At 44.7% G+C, this 23208-nt stretch overlaps 1 protein-coding gene across 8 annotated transcripts in view; it reads right to left on the bottom strand.

Moving 5' to 3' along the window:
• The window catches only part of LPP (LIM domain containing preferred translocation partner in lipoma), a 356904-nt gene that overhangs the window by 266447 nt on the left and 67249 nt on the right, over positions 1-23208 (bottom strand). For 7 of the 8 annotated variants that reach the window (XM_067301782.1, XM_067301780.1, XM_067301788.1 and 4 more), the window contains one exon: positions 11199-11298. The exons of the other annotated variant lie outside the window; for it this stretch is intronic. The gene's annotated coding sequence lies outside the window, so the exon portion shown is untranslated. The remainder of the gene's footprint in view (positions 1-11198; positions 11299-23208) is intronic. 8 annotated transcript variants of the gene reach the window in all.

Below are 23208 nucleotides of genomic sequence, written 5' to 3'. Positions count from 1 at the left end.
ATTTACCTACATACAATGTGAAGTAAAAAGCAGACAATGAATCAGGAAATCCTCCTGTCAAATGTCATGTTGCAAGGCACAGCAGAACACAGCTCCGATATCAGAGCTCTTAGCGTTCCTTAAAACACTGAAGACATGCAACATCACAACATTTCAGCCAGAAACGCATAGCTCCTTGAAGAGTAACATGCAGAAGCCTGCTAAAATGATAAGAAAAGGAGAAAGGATGATTCTTAACAGAAAAGCAGATGACTAAAAAGCTATTCAACCCAAAGCGGCACACTTGGGAAAGTAAATTGTCAACGTCTTGCAATTGTTAGCAGCGTATCCCTCAGAAACATGCTGATCCTGGCTCATCTGCAGCTCTGCCTAGAAACAGAGCCTTAAAAATCCCTTTTTCTAACAACAACTTCAGAATGCTTACGTTTGTTTCACCAAGTTTGTTTTGGTTTTGAATACAGTAATATACAAGCAATGAATTCTTGATTTTTTTCAAAGTGCAGCTCCCATAAGCTAAAAACTAAATGGGAATGCTTTGCTTCCTGGGGTATGTTACTGGAACATTTTTCTAGCACCTAATAAAACATTGTTTGGTTGATACTAACCATTAAAATATGTGTTTCAAGTCATGTAATGTTCCCTGTGAAATTTGCCTTTTTGCTCCATGAAAAAAGGGCACTGAAAGGAATCCTGCAGCCATAAGGATCCCACTTATTTCATGGAAGTATCATTTTAAAAGCCCCACAACATGATCAAAGCTCTGTTGAGAACAGATGTTCTAAGCTTTACAAATTCCAGCATAAGTATTTTTACGACATTTATCACTGCTAAATTCCTTCAACCAATTTTTTCCCTACAAGAAGCATGCATGCACTTTCCTCCTTGAGGAATAAGTGTTCACACATCGCCTGGACTCCAACCACTGACCCTCTCATCCTTGAATACCTCCACTGTCCATCATAAGGGAGTGCTGTACAATGTCCCCAACAGCTTCCGCAACAGCTAGCCTCAAGCAGCACCTGTCCTGCAGAAGAGGGCATGGCCTTCCTTGTTCTACAAGGAAAATTCAGCTGGATTGCCCCTGTGGCTGCCTGCCTTCCACCCACTGAGAGAGCCCAGCTGAACATCACACTGGTTTTGCATTACCAAAGAGTCAGATCCACCAAAAAATGGCCTTCCCTTGCAAACGGAGCCAAAAAGAATGTAGGGCTTCTGTAGTGCTTGGAATCCAGGAGAGAGGCTGATGGATCACATGGACCCTCTCCAAAGCTGCCCAGAAACCTCAGTGCTCCACTGACTCGACATGACCACAACCCTTGCCTTCAACACCCTCCATAAGACTGCTTCTTGTTCTCCACAGCGCTCACCCTCCTCTCTTGAGATCCCCACCAGACCACCACGGTGATGACTAGTCCTCAGCATCCTCATCTAATTTTGCAGCTAGCCCTGCTCTGATTCTGGGGCTGTATGACAGACCTCCAAGATACCTTCCTGTCTAAACTCTTCTTAGATTATAGGTCTCATTCTTAGATAGGAATCATATGGAAATGCCCCTTGATCACTTCAGCACCCCAAGAAAGCACCTTCCCTGATTGCCCAGCTCCTCCTATGGATGGGGGAGCCTTCTGCACATTCACAGCACCTAGAATGATGCCCCCCGGCCACGTAAGTCTATCCACCACTGTCATCTATCTACTCGCCTAGATGCAAGTAGGAGTTGCTAAGGTAGCTAACATGGTGGGCAGTACTAAGGCAAGACAAGCAGAGCCAAACAAGCGGTCCTGGGCACATGCAGGCCTTTTCAGTGGAATCTGTTTATTCTCAAGAGAGCAGCAGCGAGTCACCATTTCTAGGGATGACTGTGGAGGCAGAGAGCATGTATTTCAACTGCAATTCAAAACACAGGCAAAAATCCACCGAGAGTGAAGTTCCCCGGAAGTTTAGCTCTCCACAGAAGGTTTCTGTGTATATGTTCATCTTCCCAGGAACATCACCAAGTTCTCTGGTTGATGAAAAAGTCTAAACACTGTGCAGTACTGGGCAGTTTCGTGAGAGTGAGCTATATACCAACACAATATTCATGACTACCCAAGAGTCTGAAAGATACAATTTATCTCTTAAGAATAACATGGTTTTTTGTACCCCCAAAAAAGGGGATCTGAAACAGGGGATCTGAACCAGCTCCTCTGAAATTTCACATATTCGCAGAAGAGGGTGTTTGCAAACAGGACCCCACAAGCACATCACTTCTCTAATATGTGCCCAGTTTAGTTTCACCTGTTTCCATGTGCTCCCTTCCCAATTCCTACAACTTGCTTGCACATCCTGTTTCACTATGAACATGAGCTTCTGCCCCAGGGCAAGATTACCTTCACTTCTCCCTCATGGGGATGAGTTTAGAGAACAGTCAGATTGGGAGCAAAGACTAAACAGACAAGTTTACCCCTGCAGGGTTTAGTCCTGCAGGCTGTGAGCCTGAATCAAGGTGCCACGCATTGCCAGAGCCTGCCTTTCTCACATGATTATGGCAGTTCTTCCCCACGTTCTTTGGGCACCACTGACAGGGCCAACAGTGGCAGGTCCATCTCCTCCATTGAGAACATGCAATAGCGACCTCTGAAAGAGAAGCACAAGGTAGAGGAGGTCTACCAAAACAAAGGAGGAAGAGGGAAAGGACACTCACAAAGCAAGGAAGGAGCGGGAACCCAATCTTCAGTGAGGGATGGGGAGATCTGGGGATGCTGGAGGTGAAGAGAGGCCAGACAGAGATCTGAGGATGCACAAGGACAGCCAAGGGCAACAGTTCAGAGGAGTCAGGTAGAAAATGAAAGGTGTGGAGGAGCCCACTACAGCAAGGAGGAGACTGAAAACACCCTACACGAGTTAAGGCATCTGAGACAAAAAGAGGTGGCATGTTTCACTCAAAGCAAGTATCACACCTGACTACTATTTTTTTTTTTTTATCAGCTGTCACCTCAGAGGACTGCAAGAGACTTAGGTCTGCATTTACTTTACCTAACCTAGAGCATCTAGTTCAAACATTAGGTGAACCAAATTGCCCTCTGGAGGAGGCTCTCTTTCTCCACTGACTCTCTGTCACAGAAGGACCAGGCCTCTGACTTAGGCAACGCATGATGAATTCAAGACTTAGAAGATAATGGTTTCAAATGAGCTTTCAGACATCTGTCTCCCCAGCTCCTCAGCTTCCATAGCACCAGTAAAAGGTACAGAGACACAGCCTTAGCAGCAGGTAGCTCCCAGGCTCCCACAGTGCACGGTACGCACTAGCTATCACAGCAGCTGCCCTTCCTCTTGCCAAATGTGCACATTCCCTGGATAGACCTTTTATCTTGAGGAATTTTTGTGTAGTTTAAAGCTCATTTAATTCTTTATTTATGAAATACAATTTCACATTTTAAATGCACACAATAAATTCCCCCCCAAAAAGCCTTTCATGGAAAACCAAAATACTTGAGAGAGAAAAAAAAAAAAAAAAAGAAATCCTGCCACACGGGCACCAATGACTTCCTCTGTGTGTGTGTGTCCGTGTGTTTATACAGATGCTTGCACATGAACACATTGTACATTCACATCTCAGGGCAAAGGACTGTTCCCCCATACGTCCTCAAAGGAAGGTCAGAAAGAGGTGGAGTGCGCCATGCTGTCACACAGCCAAGCCATGCTCCTCTACCCCAGCCTCAAAGACAACCAGAACTGACAGCAAAGCCCTGTCTTTCTGTGGGTCCCTCCCATACCCGCCTTGCCTCCAAAGCATGTCCCTGCAGCATGCTGCTGCAGCACCTCTGAACCCCGAGCTGGTTGTGAACAAGCAGGGGCAGCTACAGTGCTGCAGGCACACTGGAGCTACTTTGGGACCTCTGGCCTCACACTCCTCTTTTCACATCAGCATACTTTTAGGCTGCCAGAACGAATGGCCGCACTGCCAGCAACGTCAGTCCTTGAGGATGCAGAAATCTGTGCTTTGCAAACTGATACCAAGTCCAAAAGCTTCCAAAACCAGGAACACCACAAATACACGTATGCCACCCCCCCTGGAAACAGCATCAGCTATACTCCAATCGCACGGGTAGGTTTTTGTTCATTTGAACGGGTGACCAAACAGAGCATCTCAGGCAGTCCAAGGCAGAAAGCAGACGTTCAAGTATATTGGGAGATGGGACCTCGTAAGATCCTGTCTCCAAATCCACCCATAGGCTGACAAAACCACCACAACTACCACCACAGGCACCCTCTGTTTCTGAGCCAACGGGGTCATTAGTAAGAGGGAGGGGAAGGACAGCTTCTTCTAAGCTGCAGGAGCCTGGAAGGTAGTGAGGAGATTTAAAATGGGCACTCAAGATTACATAATGAGTTATTAATATTGTTATTAACATTATTAGCCCGCTCTAGATCTGAGTTTGTTTTGTTATCTCGCTTTCCCTCCCCAAGCAAATCTGCTGCATGTTTTTAAGAAACAGAAAAAAGGCCATGACCAGTTTTTCAGGCCTTCTGATTCAGCCATAAAAAAAAAAAATCCTGCAACATTTCCCTTTTGTTTTTCTAAATAAAAATAATGTATAGCCCTAACTTGATAATAAATACGCTCAGAAGCTGTCCTTAAGTAAAAGCTTTTGATAACAAATTGCCTGTGCTAACTGCTATTTTACTGTTGAATTTTTTATTGTTGCTTAAGCACTGCAATTATGCTAATAAGCCTGAGAGGATGGTACACTAAAGCATTGAATGTGACAGATATAATACTCAATAAAATGTTAATCTTACCTGAAAATTGGAATCAAACAGCCTTATTAGTATTTATGGATATGGCATCTTCAACATGTTTCTTAAGAGGAATATATATACTCAATAGATAGTTTTGAATATACCCTGCTATTTCTCATGCTTCCACACGGCTTAATTCAAGGTGACTATTACCCCCTGCTGCTAATTTACAGTACCTTTTGGAATAAGGAAAAAGCATGCCGCTTTGTGAGCCACGTGAAATTCCCACAGCCCAGAAGCCTTTTCCCCTTGGCACCTTGAGAACTGCAGCTCTTCCCAGAGCTGGGACATGCTCCTGACCACGTCAGCAGGGACCTGGGGCAGACACAGGGCTCAGAGGATGCAGCGCAGAGCCTAGGCACGGATTCGCCACCCAGGCACGCAGTTACCCAATGGTCTATTTTTCCAGTATTTCTAGGTTTATGTGCAAGGCAAGTAAATCTATCAAAAGGTTAAGTTATTATCATTTACAGGTGCTGTGGAAATGGTCTTGATTTTTAAGATGGGAAGAACATTTAAACTTTTTTTTTTTTTTTAATCGATTCTGATAGGGAAATGAGACCCATCTGTTTCACTGCAAGTTACAGTGTTATAAAGGTGGACTCAGAATTGCTGGGCTGTAATAGGAGATTTGTCACTAAGATGTCACATGACTTTCTACAAGTCACACTGAGGTTCTGCACTGCTATTTTACCACCCAGTCCTAGTCTACCTTCTCAATTAATAGCATAAATTTTTCAGGCCATGATGAACCTTTCACAACATGCACCCCTTTTGCCTAACATAAGGGTGCATGGTCTTGGATCCAACCTCTGGGCTCCACTGTTGTGCAAAGACATTGCAAGCTTTGTCACTCCTTTCTAGCGGGTAAAAGTAAGCAGTCTTCAACACCTTCACTTTCTCATCTTTGAAACAAGGAAAAAATAACCTCATAATATCCACATCCTTGCGAGGTAACTGCATTTATGTCCATGACCAGGCTCTATAAACGGCCCATTTTTACACAGCGCACTGGTGTGGTTTTCAGAAACTGCAAGTGAACACTTAAATAACAGCCTACTGGCTTACAACTTCAGTACTTGCGTTGCTTTCACCCATAGAAGTTAATTCTACTGACAGAACCACATAAACATTGACAGTAAAGCATTACATTTTCTGATAGACAAACAAGATTTTTGTCGCTGAACTCTGCAAGCCTCATCTGTGGAAAACATCAGGCCGAAGCCATCTAGGAACTGTTTCAATGAACATTCACGATGGGGAAAACCCAATCCTCTGCCCACCAAAATCTGGGATTCCCAAATTGCTCAAAGATTCACAATGAGGCACCCACACAGTGCTACTCACAACACAGCAAGATGTACTGGGACTTTCTTAAGCAATGCTTATAATGCGTGTTCACTTGCACTCAGAGCAAGACTTCTGTTCTTAAGTGCATGGAAGGAAACAGGACTGCTTCACAGCATACAGATCTTAGACCAGCTCCACAATATCTCCTTTGCAGGTGGAAGCAAGGAGCACAGAATTAGAAAAAAGAATTTTCAGTTGCAAAATCATTCAGATAAAACTACAGAATTGACCTGAGCTAGCATCTCTGAGACATGAGAGTCAGACCTCAGGGCTCACCTGCCCCAAGTCTGTCCCAGCAGGAGATCCCATCCACATCTTCGGACCCAGCCAGCAAGTTAACCAGCCACATACATGTGAAGGGCTTTGAGACTATAAGGCAAGCTTTCCCATAAAGGTGACAGGACTCATCTCTGCCATGTTGAGTGAGTCCTGTCATTATTTTCAACCCTGTAGTGAAAATCTAAATTGAAGTTTGGCATATTGCTTTCTTTTGCTAAACAGCAACATTTGAATGTTAACTCCAGTCCTGACAGGCATATTTATGGAGTATTCTTTGTAAATAATCTTACCCTGACCAGTCCAAAAGGTCAGAATCATAAAAAATAATAATAACAATGATAAAAAAGAACAAGGTTGTAAAACCATCAGTGCCACTGGTACAACCCCTCAACTTATTAACCGTCCTTGCAACAAGGTGAACTACAAGGTCTTAGATTTATTTGATTGACTGAGATCAAAAGATCAGGGGGCACACAGTAAATTGTATCCTGCCATGAATGTATTTTGCTTTCAAGATTTGAACAGATAGTTGCAGGAATTTTAAAGCTCAAGATAAAAAAAAAATGTACAAAGGTGACTTCAGAAAGGCATCCCCTTATTTCTCTCTTGACACCATCTGCATTTCTTAGAGCTATTTGAGAGTTTCTTCCATGTTCCTGTACCCCTGGGACATAACAGCTTATCTCTGCTAAACAGAAGGTGATACTAAACAATAAGACACTAGTATAACTCCAGGGGAGACACCAGTATTTGCTGATGTAAAGGATGAAAGGCAAATATTAGAGAAACCAAACAGTTCCCAGCAAAGTCCAACAGGTGTTAAAGTATTTCCCACAGACTTGATTTGAATTTTAGGTGTCCTAAGACACAGGACATTCATTTCACTTTCCTCCTTAACCACACAAGGAAGATGAAATACTACCCGAACTCAGGTCATCTTGTGATGGTTGCTCAGAGATACCAGGGCTGCCTGAGACTCGCTCATGCTTGCCTGGGTAGAAGGTTTGCAGTCCCTAACTCCTGAGGAAGCAAGGAAGAAGCAAGGGTACTAAATGAGCAACCATCTTTAGGATGCAATTTCAACACCCAGCTGGTGAGCTGGCATTTTTACACACAGAAAAAGCCTGCTGGGTTTGCTGTCATGATGGCACAAAGAAACACAATAGAGAACAGGAACAGAAGAACAAGAAAAGGAAAATGAAATTCTCTGCCATCTCACAGGCCCTTGGAAACAAAGAGGAAAAGTAATCATTTGGTTCCTGTGTACCTCTCCCACATACCTTATTTATGTTTTGCTCAGATGCTCTGATAACCCTGAATTTCAGCATACCTGAATCTGTAGCATTGTCCTCTCACATCACAATAAAACAGAAGAGATTAACTAACTGAGAATGAGAGAGTAAAACCATTCTGTGGATCACAGAACAAATACAAACTCCCAGGAAACTGCTACAAAGGAACCAGAAATGAGGCTGGAATGTATTGAGCTGTGCCTAGGGGTGGATGAAGAGCGAGTCGAGAGCTTATGGGTAAGGATCAAAGGGCAGGCTAACAGAGGTGACACTGTTGTGGGTGTTTACTACAGGCCACCTGATCAGGATGAGGAAGTCGATGAGGCCTTCTACAGACAGCTGGAAGTAGCCTCACAATCCCAGGCCCTGGTTCTCATGGGGGACTTCAACCACCCCGATATCTGCTGGAAAGACAACACAGCTAGGCACAAACAGTCCTGGAGATTCCTGCAGAGCATTGGTGACAACTTCTTGACACAGGTGGTGGAGGAGCCAACAAGGAGAGGTGTGCTGCTGGACCTCGTACTAACAAACAAAGAAGGACTGGTGGAAGATGTGAAGGTTAGGGGCAGCCTTGGCTGCAGTGACCATGAGATGGTGGAGTTCAGGATCCTGCGAGGGCACCAAGTAGGATCGCAACCCTGGACTTCAGGAGAGCAAACTTTGGCCTCTTCAGGGACCAACTTGGAGGAATCCCATGGGTGAGGGCCCTAGAAGGAAGGAGTGTTCAAGAGAGCTGGTTAATATTCAAACATCACTTCCTCCAGGCTCAAGAGCGGTGCATCCCTATGAGTAGGAAGTCAAGCAAAGGAGGCAGGAGACCTGCATGGATGAGCAAGGAGCTCCTGGCAAAACTCAACCAGAAGAAGGAAGTCTACAGAAAGTGGAAAGGGGGACAGGCCACTTGGGAGGAATATAGCAATGTTGTCAGAGTATGCAGGGATGCGACGAGGAAGGCTAAGGCCCGTTTGGAATTAAATCTGGCTAGAGATGTCAAGGACAGCAAGAAGGGCTTCTTCAAATACATCAGCAGTAAGAGGAAGACTAGGGAAAATGTGGGCCCTTTGCTGAATGGGGTGGGTGCCCTGGTGACGAAGGATGCAGACAAGGCAGAGTTACTGAATGCCTTCTTTGCTTCAGTCTTTACTGCTCAGGCCAGCCCTCAGGAACCCCAGACCCTGGAGGCAAGAGAGAAAGTCTGGAGAGAGGAAGACTTTCCCTTGGTGGAGGAGGAGTGGGTTAGAGATCATTTAAGCAAACTTGACACCCACAAATCCATGGGCCCTGATGGGATGCACCCACGAGCGCTGAGGGAGCTGGCGGACATTATTGCTAAGCCACTCTCCATCATCTTTGAAAGGTCATGGAGGACAGGAGAGGTGCCCGAGGACTGGAAGAAAGCCAATGTCACCCCAGTCTTCAAAAAGGGCAAGAAGGAGGACCCAGGAAACTACAGGCCAGTCAGCCTCACCTCCATCCCTGGAAAGGTGATGGAGCAGCTCATCCTGGAAGCCATCTCCACGCATGTGGAGGAAAAGAAGGTGATCAGGAGTAGTCAGCATGGCTTCACTAAGGGGAAATCATGCCTAACCAATCTGATAGCCTTCTCTGATGGAACGACTGGCTGGGTAGATGAGGGGAGAGCAGTGGATGTTGTCTACCTTGACTTCAGCAAGGCTTTTGACACTGTCTCCCATAGCATCCTCATAGACAAGCTCAGGAAGTGTGGGTTAGATGAGTGGACAGTGAGGTGGATTGAGAACTGGCTGAATGGCAGAGCTCAGAGAGTTGTGATCAGTGGCACAGAGTCTAGTTGGAGGCCTGTAGCTAGCGGTGTCCCCCAGGGGTCAGTACTCGGTCCAGTCTTGTTCAACTTCTTCATCAATGACCTGGATGAAGGCACAGAGTGCCCCCTCAGCAAGTTTGCTGATGATCCAAAACTGGGAGGAGTGGCTGATACACCAGAGGGCTGTGCTGCCATTCAGAGAGACTTGGACAGGCTGGAGAGGTGGGCAGAGAGGAACCTCATGAAGTTCAACAAAGGGAAGTGCAGGGTCCTGCACCTGGGGAGGAATAACCCCATGCACCAGTACAGGTTGGGGGTTGACCTGCTGGAAAGCAGCTCTGCGGAGAAGGACCTGGGAGTGCTGGTGGACACCAAGTTAAGCATGAGGCAGCAATGTGCCCTTGTGGCCAAGAAGGCCAATGGTCTCCTGGGGTGCATCAGGAAGAGTGTTGCCAGCAGGTCGAGGGAGGTGATTCTCCCCCTCTACTCAGCACTGCTGAGGCCACATCTGGAGTACTGCATCCAGTTCTGGGCTCCCCAGTACAAGAGGGATGTGGCACTACTGGAGCAAGTCCAGCGAAGGGCCACAAAGATGATTAGGGGACTGGAGCATCTCTCTTATGAGGAAAGGCTGAGAGAGCTTGGCCTGTTTAGCTTGGAGAAGAGAAGGCTGAGAGGAGATCTTATCAACGTGTACAAGTATCTGAAGGGAGGGTGTCAAGAGGATGGGGCCAGACTCTTTTCAGTGGTGCCGAGCGACAGGACGCGAGGCAATGGGCACAAACTGAAACACAGACACTTCCATCTTAACATGAGGAAAAACTTTTTCACTGTGAGGGTGACAGAGCACTGGCACAGGTTGCCCAGAGAGGTGGTGGAGTCTCCTTCTCTGGAGATATTCAAAACGCGCCTGGATGCAATCCTGTGCAATGTGCTCTAGGTGACCCTGCTTGTGCAGGGGGGTTGGACTAGATGATCTCCAGAGGTCCCTTCCAACCTCAGTGATTCTGTGATTCTGTGATTCTGAGGCAACCACCTATTTTTATCACAAGTTTAGATTACATGCCAATGACCAAGGATTCCTCTTCCATGAGCTTGCACTTCACTCGCAAAGGACCTCACCACTCAGGTAAAAAAAAGACACAGAGCACGAGAAGAACAGCTGTTACATCAAAGCTAGTCATCAACTAGGCAGCTCCTTCTACACAGAAGCACTGAGCTTTGCTTTTTACTGTTAAGTTTTGAATAACGTTGCTCAGATAAGAATATCACAGTCTCCAATTTCTAACCATTGACAAGTTAGAAGAACTTTCCAGAAGTTATCTTGTCCATTTCCCTACCACAAGGAAGGGTCAATTCTCCTAAACCATGTTTGATGGAGCTTTTCAAACTTGTTCTTAAAGCTTTCCAATGACTGAAAATTCATAGCCTCCTCAGGCAATACATTCCAGCGCTTAGTTATTCTTAATGTTAGAGATCATTTGCTAATGTCTCATCTAAACTTCTCATGCTGCAGTTTAAGCCTATGACTTCTTGTCTTAATGACAGTGTGTGGATTTACAGTTTGCTCCCTCTCTCCAGGACAAGCTCACCATTGCCAAAATTTACAAGCTCAGGCACCAGTGCGACTTGCCCTCTTTTTGCCACTGTGCTTCTGCTCTAAGTGAGTTCTTAGCTTTGTGTGTCTGCGTGTGCATTTCTTTTCTTACCCCAGGAGAACAGGCAGCTAAGATATCACAAGGCTGTTTCAAGAGAAGAAGCTCACATCCAAAGGCTGATGCATTCAGGCACACCCAATTATAAAATATTCTGAAACAAGAAAAAGAAAATATTTATCTTTAGGATGGTAGGCAGAGGGTCCACTAGGAAGGAAAACCACCAACTCTGAACTGCAATTTTTTCCACCCTATTATTTAACATTCAAACAAATCTTCAAAAGCAACACCAATGACTGTAGACACATCTTTCTCCGCCACTCAAACTTAACCACATATTCTCTGACAACTACCATAAGGATTTGATTAATCGCTCTCCTAGAAACCAAAGTGCACCCTTGAATTGACAAAAAGTTCAGCCAAACCGTAAGCAATACCCAGTACACATCAAAATCAGAAGGCTCCATCTTCAAAGCTTTATTCACAGTGACAGAGGATAAATCTCAATGTTGCAACTGATGACTTTATTTTCGGGATCATTGAAACCAACAGAGGCAAGACTTTTAGTTTACTCTAAGATTTGATTGTGCATAATTATGGGATATACACATAAGAGAAAAGCCTTATTTGATGAACAATTGAGTAACTTTAGTGTTCACAGTATAGTCCCTGCCTCCCAATCTTCAGGGTGATCTACCTAGCAAAAAAAGAAATCTTTCTCCTGAACTCAAGGGCTTGGTGAAAGAGAGGGGGGAGTAAAGAAAGGATATACAAGAGCAGCATTGGAGAAGGCAGGGGTGGAGCTCTGAATGGCACAAACATCCCATATTTCGTCAGCATACAAACAACAAGGGAGAGGAGTGATAACACATTTGCCTTTATATTTTTGGAGGCTCTCAGGAAAACAGAGCCAGAAAGAAGCAGCCTGTTTGCCGCTATATTAACTTTTGCCAATGGATCAGCTTTCACACTCCACCTAATGTAAATTTCTGGCTTCCACTAAACAGGGACTGCTGTTAGGCTCAAAGTACCAAGTGGCTGTGCAACAAATAGGCATTTTCTAAGGGCTGAAACCCAGAGCCACTGAATTTATGATCTGCTGTGAAAACAAGGTGCCAGCTACACATCCAAGGGCTAAAAATGCCAATGCAACAACTCAGTGTCTTCACTGTTGTCCACTCTGTCCATCTGACCATCCCTTTCACTACTGCATTTTGTCCATCTCCAAGTTCCACTTGGGATGTTTGTTCTTTTTCAGTCCCTCTCTATTCCCCTGGACTTTTGGTTTCCTTGATCATTTCAGTCCTACCAATGCCAACATTTTCAGCCAGCCCAACTGCTGTCATCACAGGGAGGTGACACACTCCTATTTAGCAAAAATTTGGTAATGGAAGTGTTGTTTCCAAAGCTAAAGGTTAGAAGGCAAATACCTGCACTACCAATATTCCTACAGCACACAGTAGCTGAGGAGACTGAGCAATAAATTCCTTTACTGAAGATGTAGAACCCAAAGTAACGTCAAAATGTGATGGCCAACTCAGCAAAGACCTTAAATGCTTCTGCATCTTCAAGGATGTAAGTAGCTCCAACGACTTCCACAAGACCATCAGCAGTCTCAGACAAATTACCTCCCTAAATACTAGCAAGAGATAAGGATGTTCAGTAAGGGATATACATGAGAGGAGTGCTTCTACCATGAAAATATATCCACTTCTATGGCAGAATTATGACAGCTGTTGAAAACCATGAAGTAGTATTGAATGGCAGCCCAGGACAGGGAGCCAAGAAGACTACCACATGCAATTGAAACTGCCAAGGGATTAAGTTAGGTCAAATGTAATTACGCAAACTGGAACCTGGCCAAGTACTGGCTGGTTTAAGAGAATTAAGAGAGGTGATCAAAAGTTTCAGAGATAGAGTCCTTCTTCTGTTAATTATTTGGTGAGTCAGTCACTGAAGTCTCAGTACTCTGAGAGACTGTCTGAAAAGGGGAAAATATGAGGCATAAACTTAAAAGGTATTAGAAGCGATTAGCAAAAGTCTTTGTTCTCCAAGGAATTCTTACTGCACTTGTGCACGAAAGTCTTTCATGTTCATGCTGAAAAGTGGCCTTAGTTCCTTTGATACTTCTGGGAGGAAGCATTTAAGTTTACAAATATCCCACTGTCAGAAGTTACAGGCAACAGTCGAGGAACTTTTGCGTGTCCCAGTCAGGTCACATCTAGCTCTAAATCCAGCTCTCAGACAGGCAGTGCTCCTGCTGAAGGGAGGAATGCAAACAATGACACATGGAAGCTCATTTAGACCCAGAGTAATGTTTATGCTACTTGCTAGTGGTGTATAAAACCCAGGTCACATGGAAAAGGAGGTTGCAACTATTTGGGATAGTGGCCTTCTAGCCTTCTTCCAACTGTTGGAAGATTGGAAGCACACAAGGCACACAATGATAAGAACAGAAAGGATGCCTCACAGTCAGACAGCTGAATGTCACTGAAAAATTAGACCCTGTTTATCCCGTGCCGTAAACCTCCTGAATGATGGTAGCCAAGCCATTTAAATCAAAATTTTTCCAGATAGTTATTGTTGTGCCTTTTCTCCCTAAACACACACAGAGGCCTCTTCCAAAGGAGCTGAATGTTAACAATCGCATCTGACTGAGATTGGAACTTCTACTATGACTCTATAGAGTGCTACAAAAAAATGAAGTTTTCTGAAAAAATCAGGCCTTGTAAGTCTCAGTTTTGGCACCTGAAATTAGTAGATGCCTCTGCTCCTTATCCATCTGAAAAACACTATTAGAGAGACACTCATTATTGTCTACGAAGTAGCTGGATGTGACAGTACAGAAACGGAGATGAACATTCTGGCTATTTTATTTGGTGAACTGTCCAGAGGATGTGCATTAAATAAACCAAGTCTTTGACTGATGAGGAAAACGAGAAAGATTAAATAACTACCTCCTCAACAAGTGCTGTACACCATGAGTTTTGAGTGACATGGTTTGCTCTGGAAGCGACAGCAGGTGAACACACCACTAAAGACTCTGCCGTATTGATTTTGTGCACTTTTTTTTTCTTTTTTTTAAGAAAACAAGCCAAGAAAAGGCAGACGTTTCACAGCACAGATTGATGCAATTTGTGCTAATGGTCTAAGTGTAGATAGATATAAGTAGCAGTTTGATTCCTTTTATGGAGAACAGTCAATAGAGGATGAGGAGGAGGGGACCGAATGCCAGCAAGGCACAGCTTTCCCTCACCACAGTAACACCTCCATCACGCTGCTTCACAGCTAGCAGGACAAGAGCTAAGGGCACAGGAGAAACAGTCTCCCAGTCACACTGCTGTCTTGCAATGGCATGCAAAAGCTGGGGGCAAGCAACTGCGGAAAAAATACATCAAAGACACAAGCTAGAGGACAGTGCATTTGGATCTTCCAAAAATACAGTTGCTGAAGTCAAGGAAGTCTCTGTTGAGCACGAGCAAAACTTATTTTTGTCAAAATGTAAAAACTTGGCCAAACCTTTTTCAAAAAAGCAAAAAAATAAACACCCAAAATCCCTTAACCCTATTTCTTCTCTGACTTAGCAAGTCACCTCCTTGGAGTCTTCAGGCACCATACAGATGGCAAGGACATAGATTTATTTTTTTAAAGAGGAACAAAACTGTGCTACTATTCTCCGCATTCTTCCCAATGTCTCCCTAACCAGTCATCTCCAAAACAGCTGAACTGCTTTAGCTGGAGCTGTCAGCAAAAAGAGGTTTTGACAGACAGAGAGAGAGCTAACGGAGCATTTCCCGGAGCTCACCTGTTCCTCCCTCCGCGCACGAGGTGGCGAGAGCCATGTGCCCATCCGCACGTAAGGGCAAAGGCAGAGGACCGATGCCAGGGAGACAGCAAAGAATATTTTTTTCTAGTGTGACCACACTGACCAGGGCTACACATCATAGCAGCCAGACAGGGCAAGCCAGCCAAGAGAGTTTTGTGCTGAACAGGGACCTAACTGCCGAGAAGACAGCGCAGAGGCCCCCGGGGTGCACAGAGTGAGGTCTCCCTAGAGCCGAAGCGGTAATTAACTGATATTGATAATGGCCTCTAATGCCTGAAATGAAGTGCAAGGAAATGGCATGAGGAGGACTAATGCCAAGCAGTAATAAAGATGGAGTCAAGGCTGTTTCTGAAATAAGAAATTTTTGCTTAGGTTACTCGTTATTAAAAAAAAAAAAGTTTCAGCATGCAGGGACATCCTGTTCACTGTATTAAATTAAAGGGATGATTCAAAAGTGAACAGCTTTCAGTAGGCAGGGGGGGAAAAAAATCAATTTCAGGTTGCTATGGACAACTAGGCTGTTTCCTGTAAGACTAAATCTGATTCAGCTCTATGAATCTGACAACTAAACATTCCCTGAAATGCACCACACACACACACTCTCTAAATAAGTAAATACAATAAAATACAGACTCTGGTCATCTCCCTACTTTTTGCTGAACTAAGGACATGCTCAAACCTGCTAATTACTGCAAAATACAGGACTGAGGCTTTGGCTCAGCAATGGCTTTCTAACTACAAGTTCAACACCTTTCGCTGCCTTATAGAGAAAAAAATATTTAATGACAGCGTGGCATTTGGCAAAATGAACCAGAATAGAGCACAAATTCATCTCTCTCTGAGCCCTTTTATATGTTCTGGGTTTACAGCTATGTCTAAAACAACGTTTGCTAATCCAGCCTACTGCAGAGCTCAGCTAGCAAAGGCCAAAGGCATCTCAGCCAGGGGCTTTCAGCCACGTCCTGGCCAATTCCTGATGGAGGACAATTTAACCTGCCATGGTCTTTGAATAGGAACAATATTAGGAACAATATCCCAGAAGCAGCCAGGTAGGTGCCTCGGATGAAGGGATCGCGGGGGACACAACATGGCAGTCATGGCCTGGGCCTTGGCCTGATGGCTCTCCTCTCTCCATACTTAACACCAGAGTCATTTCAAACAGATTTTAAACACCTTTCCCACTCCTTGCAGTAAAGCAAGCTGTGTGGGCACAGAATTTCATTGTCTCTACGCCTGTGGGAAATTCTCCTTCTCCTACACATCCTCATCAACTGAAGATCAGAGAAATGCATTAGGACCTGCTCCTCAAACCACAGATCCCCTAGTTCTTACACAAATCTGAACGAGAACAGCAGGGACTAACAGCAGCCCTGAGCTGGGCCCTCCAGGAGTGCAACCACTCATCTCCTTGGCCCAGGAAGCCTTGCCACCCTTCCACAAAACACATTCGTTCCTATGATCCTTGGGAGCTGGAGGGAATTAGGAGCCCCAGAAAGATTTCTTGCCTCACTTAAGAAAGCAGAGGCACCATTCGGCAATGAGCAGAGCCACCTGCTCAGTCACAGCAGCAGCCAGAGAGCGTGGATGAGCAGAGGGAGAGGGAAGGCCAATGCCAAGCATCCCGCTGCTCTGCGGCTCTCGCTGCTCCAATGTGCCGCAACGTGTTCAGAGGGGAAGCAAAGTCACCAGCCCGGAGTCGCATTCGGCTTCAAGCGGGCTTGAAGGAAGAAAATGAAATCGAGCGTGCGGTGGGGGTGGCAAAAGCTTACACCCCATGAAAAAATGGAGTTGGGCAAGGGATGACTCTGCTCCACCAATGCAAGTACCGCTACTGTGTGGTCTCAAGGCATGAAGCTGGGCTGGCTACAGTCACATGCAACCAGGAGAATAATTTTGTTTCTACAGTCTCATTCAGCCCAGCAAGCTAGCCTTGCAGTGTCCATCGGCATCACAAAGCCAGTCCCAGCGATGAACATGTGGCCATCTCAACCGCCCATAGTTAAAAACAAAGGGTACGAGCTGGACACTAAATCCCAAACCACAGATTGGAAAGTTTGGAGCAGAGGAGTTAAGGCATCTGATTTTGTACCCTTCCCCAATAGCTGTTAAGCGACCAAATAAATCCATCTAGATCAATCTCTCCATCAAGACAACAGGAAACATTGCCATCCTACAGTACTATGAGTCTTAACTTTTATGGAGTAGTTGATGTTTTTCCAATGAAATGTACCATTAAAATATAAGATTTTATTAGCAAAATCAATGATGTGTGCAGAGACAGTCCCTTGTGGCTTTTAAAAAAAAGAAAAAAAATATGAATACTTATAAATTTGATAGCAATACAGAACACTACAATTATTACAGCTGTTTTACAGGATTCTCTAATAATGATGGCCCCTGTTCCTGGTAAGACACCTTAAGGCACTACCACAAAAAAATCAAATCAAATCAAAAAATAATAATAATAAAAAAGCAACAGTGGCTCAGCATTTGCCTGCTTTGTGCTATATTCTTTGTACCGATCGTACTTTTTTTTAAAGCAAGAACAAAACTTTATGGAAACAGAAACAACACAACACTTCCAGAAATATTTACCAGCTGCATGTCCATTTCCCTTTCTCCACCAGTTCCAGCGCTTTGTTACATTAGAACAGTGACTGGGGAAGAAGTACTCCCATTTAAATCTAGCAAAAATGAGACCAAGAGAGAGTCGTGACCTTTCAGCAGCCACCAGATGCATGATGCTCCTAACTGTGCACACAGGTCAGGTATCTGCAGCATCTGAAAACCCTCTGCAGGCAATCTGCCTATTGGGGAGGCAGGACTAGAGTCCTGACACCCATTTCTCCCCCTATGCTTGTTGACATCTGAGGCTCTGCAGCCCCAATGCCCCATCTGCAGCTGGAGCTTTGCAGCAGGTCGAGCTAGGGAGCTGGAACAGTACAGGGGCAGCTGGAGGGGCCGAATCCCCATCCCCATGGAAAAGCCAGATGTGCACAGGAATCCAATGGCACTTCCAGCACTAGCATCCCAGGTAGACACCATTCTCACCTCCCGGGGGACACTATCTGACTATTCTGTCCTCCCAGCTCTCCAAAGTCACCCATTTTCACTTGGTAGCCATCATTCCTATGAATATCATGGTAAGCAACTCAGACAGTCAAGACACTGGGACATCCCAAATCCATCACTCACCAAGAACACTGACCACCCTCTCAGTGAGCTATGGCTAAATCACAAGGAGCACCATGAAGTCTCGGGTACCACAAAGCGGTCAAGAACACGCTTATGTGAAGTGGAGCCAAAGAATGACACCTGTCAGTTCTACCCCAAATGTTTTCCTTTGTACCTGTATCTACACATTCACAAAAGTCTAAGGTATATTCAGAGAAAAAATAAAGTCTCTTTACTCCACTTGACTTTAAACAACCTCCGGATGTGTGTGGGGATGGATGAGGAAAGAGTGGCAAGAATACTCAACAGATGTTTGCATTAGCATAAATTTGCCATTCATTCCTCTTTCTGCTACCATTTCAAACTCCTCTATTACTCTATTATCCTCTCTGGATAATTTACAGTGCTTGTTGCAAAGTACAGTCTCTGAGAACAGAGGCAGCATACACTTGGTAATGTAGAAGTTCAAAGTGCTGAGCCATGCATGACCTGCAAGTAGATTGTTGCTATTTTCTTGCATATATAAAAGGGCTTTGCCTTCACACAGTGCTGGAACCTGTCATCATGAAACACCCTCCTATTATAACACGGCCCAGAAGAGCTACTATTTTGGGCCCTAATAACGTGCTTGGTTTTACAGGAAAGCAAGAAGGCAAGTAACATGGAACAACACAGATGTCAAGTACAGAAACAGATGGGATCTTCACAAAGCTATACATATCACTTTAACCAAGTACTATCACAGTCTATCCTCTAGATGGGAAGGGATGGTGCAGAAGTTAGATGAAAGGCGCATGTGGAATTAAGTAGCATCATCACCTCCACAAGGCCAGTAAAGAAACAACAGAAAATTGCTTGCAAGGCATTCTGATTCCAAGACAATCAAGATGATTCAAAGTTGTTAGGCTGTTTTTTTCCTCCCTAAAAAATGGCCTTCTGGGTAAAGGACAATTGCCCAGTTCTCCCACCTGTTTGGTCCCCATGAAACACAGATAGCATCCATGGAAGATGCATCAGAAAGCACAGTTCACATCTAAACCATGGTCTTGGAAAAATTTTCTCTTAGGAAATGAGTGGAAACAAAGCTGATTAGGGTGCTTCTGTTACAATGGCCCCAGGTGTTGGCAGACAGGCTGGCTGTATGCAGTCAGTGATGTGATTCACTCAGTTGTGGCTTCCAGTCCACAATTTGGCTTCCAAACACTCTAGGAAACCACATCACCTGCATTGATGGTTCGGCTCCTATGTTGTTTAAGGAGGTGTCTTTGCAGAGGATGAGTCAATGGCAAACCCAAGAAGTGATAGACTGACTTGACCTTTCTCATTCATATACATAAGAGGATCCTAAACCCAGGGCTTCAGAAACTTGGGTATGCTTAGAGATATCAGGACGCACATCTAATAAATACAGGGCTCATACTTCTTCCATAAGGCCCTAACTTGCTGAAGAACATCAGCTGAGCAGCCTGTTGCTGAATTCAGCCAGCCATTCATGCGTGTAGTTATTCAAGTAATGAAGGCTGCACACAGAAGGAAAGCTGAAGCCAGATTATGAATGAAGTCAGCTCCAGAATCAATTCCCTTATCTATCCTCTGCCCACCACTAACTGGAAGACGCTATTCAGGGAAAACATAATTTAAAGGCGGAGGCTAATGATGAATCAGATTGATTTTTCAAGCAAGCAGGACAAGAAAATAAATGCAATTGAGTCTACCTGCCTGCAGCTTGCCAAGAGTCATACCAAGTTTCAGGACAATCTGGCCTCCTTTCCCCTTCCTCATCCCAGTCCCTTTCCCTCCTCTGTCTCCCACCAAAGAGGAAAAAAACCGTTACAGAAAAGAAATTCACTTACACAAGACAGTAAGTGTTGCCTGGAACCAGCTCAATACTGGCTTCCCTCTCCCTGCTAAACAGTACATAGTCTGAATTAATGAATGTGCAGAGGGTCCTCTTTCTGGGGAAAAGCAAATTCCAAGTGTGCAATTCTGAGGAATGCATTGTATGTCTGGTATTCAAGCTGTGCTCTCTTTTCCTGTTCCTTTTTTTTGCCGTATATGGAGCTGAGCACAGCAGGCTGGATTGTGGAGTGCAGCGCTGCGTGCTGAACGTCTTTAGACTTCCGACTCTGTTTGCCTTTACTGGAAATCCAATCAATCCATCTAGGAAAAAGGGTAGTACATATACTGCAGAGCGTTTTGCTCAAACATCAAGCTACTGACATAGAAGGTAAAAGAAGAATAAGCTGTACCAGACCAGCCTAACAAGGGTTCATGTAGAGGGATGAATGAACACATACACAGGCAGTAATTTTCTTAATTACTGCAGTGAAGGGGGGATTGACTTATGCTAACTTAAAAGTTTGCAACTGTTGCAGCTACAGTCCTAACGATTGTTTCCTAGGTTAGCAAAGCTTAAATCGTATCTGCACAGGAAATAAAAGGCAATCCGGCCTTCGGTGTATGTACCCGGGGCTGGAAGGATTACATGACCTCAGTCACAGAGAAGTACATCCTCTCTATGCCCACCTATCTCTAACACACACAGATTAAAAACAGGAGTGTGGGACTGTGCATTAGAGACTGGGAATTCTTTCTCAAGTCCTGACAATCTCTAAGTTCAAATCTATTGCAGCAATTTCAGAGGCAGACTGAGATTTCCATAACAAGGATGCAATTACAACATTACATTCTGAAAAATAAACTCTTTTTGGCCATTGCTGTTTCTAATGTAATCAACAGACTGTATCCCCATGGGCACCCAGGACTTCATAGGAACAAAAGGAGAAAACAGCAATACTCCTCCTCCAAAAGCAGGAAATCCTGAATCACAATTACCCAGAAAAAATCTGCATCAACTCCAGTTTCTCAGTCCATTTCTGTACCAGAAGATCAGCTCTCATTCCACCCTGCAGAGGAGGGTGGTGACAAAAGTCAGAGAGATGAGGAGACAAATGTAGGATCAACCACCTTTGGGGTGCAGCAAACACCCCCAGGAAAGCTCTGGGTTGGAGCAGGAAGGAATCTCAGATGTGCTGCCAATCACTGGATTTTCCCCAGTTCAGTCCTGGCTCTTCCTCTCATACAAAAGGCCTGAGATCATTTGTGCAATCAGCTGTGCTGTTCCTTACTCCTTGGCTACTTCAGAGCTCCTTGCTTTTGTCTGCTTTCCTCAGTCAGGCATCAGGATCCCAAATTAGACCACACAAACTGCCTAGGAAGAAAATGGGAAACCTTAAAGAAATCAGTAACTTGGTCCACTCTCTCCAGTATGTTGTCGCTGACCCTAGCTTGTGGTAGATGCTTTAAAGGATGATGCAAAACTTCCTTAATAGGCAGGTGCACACAATTCTGCCCCCAAATACAATTTCATTCTAGTGTCTAAAAAATAAAGATTGACATAATCCTAAAGCATGAAGTTTAATATTGCTTCCAATTTTATTTGGTTTTTGTTTGTTTTTGGTTTTTGCTTTGCCAAAAATTAATAGTACTGAAGTAATTCTTTATACCGGATGCACAGAAGCATCCAGTCTCCCTTTGTGTCTCAAGTCACTGGCATCAAGAAACTCCTCTAGGAACAAGTCTCCTCTAGCAACTTAAAATAACAGGTTAGGTGACAGAGTTGTTTCCTTTTTACAAGTTTCAAAATTCTCATCTTTCAGCTTCAACTTGTTTGTGCACCGGAACAGGGAGAACACATACCCCAGAGCTGCCTGCCTCAGACTTGGAGATTTCCCCAGCTTATAGACTTTTCTCTCTCCTGTATTTGTTTCAAAGAAGACAATCCCAGGATTTTCAGTCATTCGCCAAATGGACATTTAGAGGAAAGGATGCTACCTGGGCCAAAGTGGGATGTTTCCAGTCAACACTGAGCTAATAACTTCCCTCTACAGAGATTAAAGGGTGCTGCCCTGCTGGGTGACAACAACAACCAGGTTCCTCACGCTTGGCACCAGGACCACAGTAGCAGGCAGCAGCTCGAGCAACCTAAACCCTCCCAACTGCACTACCCTGTCCTCTCACTGCTGCCAAAGAGGCAGAGTCCCATCCCCTCCCTTGCACTGGCACCCACACGGAGCCATTTCAGCTCATTAAGCAGGCAGAAAACCAGCATAAGGGGCAGGGGAGGCAAATATTTGGCCACAAGCTCAGTGAGTTGAAGGAGGTCCCAGACCAGGGCGGGAACAAGGAAGGCAGCAGGACCACACAGCTAGAGCAGGAGGGAGGACTGCAAGATCAGCAGAGTTGCATTCCAGCACAGGTAGTCACCCAAACCATCCTGCAGACCCTAGCCTGAAGCTTGAATGGATACAGTATTTTCCTCCTTTGGGAAGCTAAACTGCTCCCAAGTTTTATCACAAAGATCGGTGCCTTTGACTGGAGATCCTTGATTGCTGCTGTATGGGCAGGCAATTGGGAGTCTTGGGCTGTGATTCCACACTGCAACCCTCTCCGTAGAGATCCATTCCCACATTCTCCAGCTGCATGTTCCCAATCCTCAGTCTGTGCTGACTTACATGGGCATGAACACACCTGCACTGGGAGAATGGAAAGAGTAGTGGCCAGAAACTTCTTCAGCCAGTCCTGCCACTAGCAGATTCATTACATCAAAATACAGTCTTAAGCCTTCAACCTCATGTATTCAAATGGAGACAGTGATGCTCTGAAGCACCCAGTTAAGTTATTTGGATAGACACATACTATTCAAACTTGAATGGAGGAGGGGAAGATTTCCAGCCTCATTAATAAGAGCCTGAAATTAAAAGCAGAACTTGTAGTACAGCTGTGATTCCAGCTACCCTGCTGCTTGTGTTAACAGTGTGGCTTTATTATGGTCAGGGATTAAAAACAGCTTCAACAATTTAAAAAAAAAAGGAAAGGAAAGGAAAGGAAAGGAAAGGAAAGGAAAGGAAAGGAAAGGAAAGGAAAGGAAAGGAAAGGAAAGGAAAGGAAAGGAAAGGAAAGGAAAGGAAAGGAAAGGAAAGGAAAGGAAAGGAAAGGAAAGGAAAGGAAAGGGGAAAGAGGAAAAGAGCCACCACCAACAACAAAAATCAGTAAAATAAAAAA

Source organism: Apteryx mantelli, chromosome 9 (assembly GCF_036417845.1).
Source record: "Apteryx mantelli isolate bAptMan1 chromosome 9, bAptMan1.hap1, whole genome shotgun sequence".
In the NCBI taxonomy this organism is placed as follows: Eukaryota; Metazoa; Chordata; class Aves; order Apterygiformes; family Apterygidae; genus Apteryx; species Apteryx mantelli.
Note: the sequence above shows the minus strand (reverse complement) of the source record. Positions and strands in the feature narration are given on the sequence as shown.